This window comes from Adiantum capillus-veneris, chromosome 5, assembly GCF_014529385.1.
Source record: "Adiantum capillus-veneris isolate H3 chromosome 5, ASM1452938v2, whole genome shotgun sequence".
NCBI lineage: Eukaryota > Viridiplantae > Streptophyta > Polypodiopsida > Polypodiales > Pteridaceae > Adiantum > Adiantum capillus-veneris.
The window spans coordinates 94,652,005-94,659,584 of NC_140935.1; the positions used below are offsets into that span (position 1 = coordinate 94,652,005).

Consider the following 7,580-nt stretch of genomic DNA (forward strand, 5'->3'; position numbering starts at 1 on the left):
ATCATCCAAGAGGTCCTCATTTCCCCCCTTAACGATACCAATATCCATAAGATTTGGCTCATCGACTAGAGGAGGGTCATCAGGGTTGGCGGCCTCAATGGGCAGGCTAGGTTCAAAGATGGGGTCTACGCATGTGGAGGGCATTTACAGGTCACGTGACACGATCGACGAGCGCACTTCGGAATGGGAAAGAACCTGGCATCTACAAGAAGACAATTCGGTCACAGTTAACCCAAAAACAATGAGAGTAAACCCAAAAATCCTAGAGAATGATTGGGACACATTATAATGGGCAGACATTTTTTATTTTTTATAGCATATTAAATGCAAGAAACTAAAATAATGGAGATTTGCAAAAAATGCTAACGAATCAGCAATAGAGAAAAGTAGTCATCTCCATCTCTTCCTAGAGTCGTGAATCGGTGTCAAAGTCAGCATATCATAGTATATTTGTTGCGAGAGTGTGCAATGCCAAAATCTTCGTCTTTGCCAAACTTTTTCATTGGAAAAACTCCTTGTTGGCACGTGTGAAGAGCTCCTTAATTTAGCTTACAACCTTATAGCTTTTGCATTAAATTATGTTCTTTGTGCATACAAAGGGGAGAGAGGGGGGGGGGGGGGGGAGAGAGAGAGAGAGAGAGAGAGAGAGAGATGGATTTTAGTGATGTCGGTGATAGTTTATTTATGCAACTGAGAAAATGCCTAGAAATTTTATGGATGCTTGCCAACTTGTTGAAAGAAATCGCATATGTATATGCCATGTACATACTCAAGCGTGCTCGTTCAAGGTCACCATTATGTACATATCCCTTGGAGGAACTGGACCCTTGTTTGTAGTATCATGGTTTTCTACGATTCCTTGTACATGATGTACGTATGCTTTTGAGTCTCAATAAAATAAGTGGAAGTATAGAGAATGCTCTCTCATGCGCAAAAACGTGATTTGTGTAGTCGTACGTGCACCTCGCCTATATCCTTGCAAATTTTATTTAAATCACATGCATCGTGTATAAAAAGTGATGGATTATAAAATGGAGTTTTTTTAAATGATTTGAGGAATCACCGTGACAAATTTGATGATTTTTGGTAACCATTTGCCCCAATCCCCATCAAAAATGGCTTTTTATAGGCAAAAATAGCTCAAAAATTGGTTGAATTGGCCAATTTTTGACACATCAACTCACATGCATGGAAAGAAGGGGGGGATCTGCTTGTTGAAGTAAGAAAACAGAGAATTCATTACTCTGAGAGAGGTAACCAAGAGGATTCATGGTGGGGTGTGTGTGTGTGTGTCTCTGTGTGTGTGTGTGTGCATTCCCGCACCTGTTTGTCGTGTTGTTTCTCTTCTTCCCCACCTTTGAAGAGTGAATTACACCTTTCTCTTGTCAATTTTATGTTTAGGGATCATCTTGAGTGCTTTGTGATTGAGCTTTTTTCCATGGTCATGGTGTTTTAGTGAAGAAGATAGAGGCATTTTCTACATAGTATGCGGGCGTGTGTGTGTGTGCCATTGGGGCTGAGTGTGTAAGGAAGAGTGGGAGAGATTTTGGAATCAAGTTGAGTGTGAGAGGATATGAGTATGTTTCTGTGTTGGATGAACTTTTGATCACCTTAAGAGGACCTTCACATCGGCTTGGTTGGTGCCTGTTGTGATCCCCCAAGCCTCATCGTCATTGACTCTCTACATGCATCTAGTTGGGTTGGCAGGATCTTGTAATCTCCACGAGTTGCCTCTTCATTTGAGTGAAGAAGGACCTATTTGGGTGAGTTTACTCTACCATTTGGGTGTGTGAGTATCCATTCCAAGCTGCAAGCAGGCTATACTATAGAGGTGAAATGCTTTGAGCCCTCCTTGTCAGTTTTTGGTGCCCCCACAGAGGAGGGCAAGAACTCTATGCATACTTTTGGATTGCAGTTCTTAGAGTTGATGATGTACATGGTTGTGGGTCCATTGGGACAGCCACCTATGTATGTGGAATTGTGGGCAACAATTGAGGCGATAACCAAATTGGATTGTAGCCTTTGTTGAGGGTCGTGAGGTTTTGTGAAGCCAAGCACTGGGGGTCAAGTTACCCAGTGTGAGGTGGATTAAGTACTGGAGCGATCCATCAACATACTTTTCCCTATTGATGTCACATGTAAGTGGTTTTGTGGTGGAAAAAGATGGTGCAAAGCTTTCCTAAATTTCACGAATTGTCACATGCTAATGCGTTTGTGGAAAATATTGAAGTGGAATGTTTACTACGTGGCATATAGGATCCTGCCGTAATGCTTTGTCTTTTTGGTTACACCTTGCAAGGCAATGCAAGGGGGTGGTTTCAAGATTTTGAGGCACAAGCTCAAGCACAAAATCCACGAGTTGTGCTTGATTACAACCTAGTTAAGCATGCTTTTTTGAATCGCTTCAGAGAAGGATAGGAGCCAGATACTGTTTGTAATGAGATTCTAAATTATGTGCAGAAGGAGAGTCAAAGTGTTGATGAGTACCTGAAGCAGTTTACACGTGTTTGGGATTGTTGGTGTGTATCTCTTGGAGATGAGACTCCACCAACCGTGTTAAAGAAGAACTCTTTTATTGACAAACTCAAAGGGAGTTTAAAGCTCAAAGTGGAGTTAAGGAGACTAGCCACTTTTGAAGAAGCGCTAACCATAGCCAGGCAAAAGGAGAGGAAGACATACGATTAAGTGAATATGGAATAGTTGCGGATCATGCAATGGAAAGAAGGGGAGATGAGAGAGAAGTTCACGCAAATGGAGGCAAGGGTGAACAAGGAGCCCATAGGAAAATGGATACGTAACAAATGCAACACGATATGGAAAACATAATAAGTATGATGCAAGAATTGCGCCTAAATGTCGTTGGAGGTGGACGTGGAAGAGGTGGTTATGCTAGAGGTGCTCCACCACAAGCGAGAAGAGGGGGTTCTCAACAATATGAAGCTCCACCACCTATTGGAAATCTTGGATGTGGACATGGTGTGTATCCTAGTAGAAGATTTATGGAAAACATAATAAGTATGATGCAAGAATTACGCCTAAATGTCGTTGGAGGTGGACGTGGAAGAGGTGGTTATGCTAGAGGTGCTCCACCACAAGCGGGAAGAGGGGATTCTCAACAATATGAAGCTCCACCACCTATTGGAAATCTTAAAGGTGGACATGGTGTGTATCCTGGTAGAGGATTTATTCCTACATGCTACAATTGTGGAGAAATTGGACATATTAGCACTCACTATGATAGACCACCAAGGATGGGAGGTGATATGTACCCTCTTCCCCATAACTTATCGAATAGAGCCAATGATTTTTCTTTAGACATAAGAGGGGATCAAGGTGCTCATGAAGTTCACCAAGAGGCCCAAGCTCCTGGTGGTGGTGGCCGTGTAGGAATCATTCGTGTGGAGGACAAAGAAGCTGACATGATTCCCTTAGGCAAAAGAGAGAGGCAAGGCAGTGATGCAAGTCCAAGTAGGAAAAACGGAAAGTATAAAGAAGGTGAAATGCCAAAGCTAAGAGAAAAAGAAAGCCACAACGGAGGTTTCAAGTTGTAGATCCTCCATTGGGAGAGGGTGAGCATGCTTATAACCTTAAGAAGGATCTTGTTGGAAGAAAAGCAAACGTCACATTTGGGAAACACATGAACATGGTTCCTAAACTCAAACGCGTATGGAAGGGGCTTGTAAATCCAATTGAGAAGGAGCCTAGGCATGGATGAGTCTTACCACACACCGAGCGACTTTTTTCAAGCAAAGACAAACCCGCGCAAGTGTTTGTACGCAATATATTAAATTTTATCATCAAGTGATCTCTGGACAATGTGGCACACGGTAAACGTTCAAAGACAAATTTTACCATACAATGTGACAACTTCAAAGACTCAATTGAAAAAATTCTTTCACAAAGATTGAAGATGCTACTCCTTTCCATTTTGAATCATTGTTTGTATGGCAGATGTCGAGAAGGCCATAACATCCACCACACAATGGGCACATCATCGCTGAAATATGCTTTACATCTTTGGTCATGTGGAATATTCATGTTGCCACCAATTATAAGAGGCGAATTCGGCTCCAATCTATGAAGATCAAAGTCATGCCATACCCTAAAAGGTGGTACTAGAGCCTTCTTCAAATCTGGAACGATAGTTTCAACAAGAGGGAAGGTCATTGCAGTGACTTTGCATACTAATTTGTTTGCAGCAAATTAGTCTGTTTTGAGCTTGTGTCTACTCAAGATAATCCATCAGAAAGAACAATGCTACGTGAGAGAAGATGCTTAGGTCTCTCTCTCTCTCTCTCTCTCTCTCTCTCTCTCTCTCTCTCTCTCTCTCTCTCTCTCTCTCTCTCTCTCTCTCTCTCTCTCTCTCTCTCTCTCTCTCTCTCTCTCTCTCTCTCTCTCTCTCTCTCTCTCTCTAAAATAAGAAACAATATCACTATCATTGGCAAAAACTTCACTAAAAACCATGCCTTAAGTGTATTTTTAAGGGCCAAAAGAAAAAATTCCAGGCTAGTTTTGAGGGTGGTGTTGAAGGAAACTGGCTAAATTGGAGGATTTTAGTGTAAAACTCGGTAAAAAATTTAAAAAAAGTTAAGATATTCAATGTTCTTTTTTTGTTGGTTCCTACAAAATGTTTTGGTGAACACTTCCTCGCAAGATCCTCTCACTCTCTCTCTTTTTTAGTCAAGAGGATAGAGGATCCTTGGAACACTAGTACTTTTCAAGTCATACCCAAAACTCCTATTAACTATTTTAGTATTCAGAACTCCACTCACAATTTTATTTGGTCTGGATCTTACAATCATTCAAATTGTCTTGCTAGAAAGTGGATGTTTACAGCATGACTCCATCAATGTTGATGACTAGACTGTCATACAGATATGATACATCAATAGGATAGAGGATCCTTGGAACACCAGTACTTTTCAAGTCATAACCAAAACTCCTATTGACTATTTTAGTATTTAGACCTCCACTCACAATTTTAATTGGTCTGGATCTTCCAATCATTCAAATTTTCTTTCTAGAAAGTGGATATTTACAGTATGACTCTACCAATGCTGATGATTAGCTTGTCGTACAGATATGACACATCAAAAAGAAGCTAAACTATAAACTTTCAGATAATGGCTCGACCTAAAACCCCAGTCAACAGGCAGCATGGGCATGTTTTTTCCCCCAATGCAGCAGTTTAAGTCTTTTGCTGAAAACTGGCTTAGACAAAGCAAAAAGCCCCATCAAACCAGACTTTTAGCATGGTTAATAATTGAGCCACTTGCAAGACATTGGGACAAGCGCTATAATTCTCCATTGCATGTACATCATTCCTCACAATTGAATTGGTATGATCAACAAACTTTTGGAGGCACATTTGCTTCATAGAGCCAGGTACGTCTATGGCAGTGAGTTTGGCCTACTGCATCATAACATCTTTAACAACCCAATCCAAGGCATCAAATGCAATAGCATATAGCAAAGGAGAAAGTGGGCACCCTTGTCTTATGGATTTATGCAATGGAATAACATCTGTTAGAGTACCATTAATTGAACTTCTAGCTAATGCATTCCCAAAAAGAATGTGAAAAAGAATCTGTCCAAACCCATATCATAAAGACTTTGAAGTATGAACTCCCATTCAATTCTATCATAGGCCTTATCATACGCTCTGTGGCCGATATTGTTTGTGAGAAGTTCTTCAAATGCTGTACGTTGGTGCTAGTACTACTAGTTGTACTCAACTGAAATATTGGCGTCTGCAGGAATCATGTCATAGTAGTGCAAGCTGCTCCTCATGCCTCCTGCTTCTTCCCAATATCGGATCTTCAATTAGCTCTCGCCTCCTAATTGCACCTGCATGATTTATTACTTCACCTCCGATGCAATGTTGTTACATCTCCTTGGAGCTATGTCACATTAACCGACTCTTGCGGACACCATATTCTGCGATGAATCGATCATGGGAGATGTTTCTGTTTGTTTGCAAATCGTTCCGAAATGCTTGCCTCATCAAATTTTCAAATAGGTTATCAATAAAGCTCGACGAGGAGTGTGACTGAAGCGAAAGGCTCATCAAACCATGACTTGCACTGGTGTCACACACTCTGTGATGAAGCCACTAGCTTAATTACTTGAGAATTATAGTCATCATAAACTTTTCTGGTCCACTTTGACGTTTACTCGTTCTGTCCCTTGTTGTCTCCATCGCCAACAGCCTGATAGCATTAGTAGAAAAACCCTTTGTTGACCGTTGGGTCAACAACACAACATAACTCAAGTTTCGTACCAAAGTCTTATCTTTTGCGAGTTATGAAATGCTGCGGATTATGGCTATAAACGTCATTTGTAATGAGTAGTTATTCTAGTTTCAGAAGCCAGGGTGCAATGGCACTTCCAGATTGTAAATACAAAACCATTTGACCCTTTCAACCCCATTTTTGGTTAAACCTAAGGTAGCCTTAGTATATAAGGTACCTAGGTCATTTTGTAAAGGGGGAGACTTTTTATCATAATCAAACTTTAGCACTGCCGTCTACTATGTGTGAGAGAGAAGAGAGTGAGCGTGAGCTTTATCCTCTCGCTACGCCCGGCTCGCTCAACACATTGGAGATCCGACTGCACCATTGTTGTAGGCTCGAGGAGAGCTACGCGACAACGCCAAGCATTCCACGCGAGACGAAGCGCACACGCCGACGCATCTACGAGCTATTGTGGTCGTAAGTGTATCAAACGATGTCTGTTTTCTGTGTGCTAGTAGTCTATAGAATCGTGGCGACATAAGCTACGCATAGGTACTCATAAATTTCAATTTCGGGCACTTTCAAAATTTTGCTCTGTCATCCTACGTGTTTTCCGCAGATGGGTTTAGAATGAGGGTTTTGAGTGTAGAAGCTGAGGGACAAGTGTATCCTAGTGAGGGGATGGTGTTCCTTAAGTTTCGTATAAATCTGGCATGATTAGGTGAGTTACCTTCCGTATGTGTGTATGTGGCTAGGTGGTGTAGTTGAGAGCAGTGAGGTTCTTGATTGTGGTTTAGTTGGCCTTCCAGAGTGTTGTATGTGTAGGATGGTCTCAGTCTGACAAGCTAATGAGATTTCCTCCGTGTGCCTATCGTGGCATCTGTGTCCTCGATTGACATTATGTTGATCTAGGTAGTGTTTGCATGCACTTCATGGGTGTGTGAGTCGTTGTAGTATAGTGGTAAGTATTCCCGCCTGTCACGCGGGTGACCCGGGTGTGACCCGGGTTCGATCCCCGGCAACGGCGCCAATGTTGGAGGAGCGACTCACACACCCATGAAGTGCATGCAAACACTACCGAGATCAACATAATGTCAATCGAGGACACAGATGACACGATAGGCACACGGAGGAAATCTCATTAGCTTGTCAGACTGAGACCATCCTACACATACAACACTCTGGAAGGCCAACTAAACCACAATCAAGAACCTCACTGCTCTCAACTACACCACCTAGCCACATACACACATACGGAAGGTAACTCACCTAATCATGCCAGATTCGTACGAAACTTAAGGAACACCATCCCCTCACTAGGATACACCTGTCCCTCAGCTTCTACAC

General features: G+C 42.0%; 1 non-coding gene across 1 annotated transcript; it reads left to right on the top strand.

The window, feature by feature from the left end:
* Positions 1-7,177: 7,177 nt before the first annotated feature.
* On the top strand, positions 7,178-7,260 carry TRNAD-GUC (transfer RNA aspartic acid (anticodon GUC)). The gene has a single exon. It is a non-coding gene; the product is annotated as a tRNA-Asp (tRNA).
* The last annotated feature ends 320 nt before the right edge of the window (positions 7,261-7,580 follow it).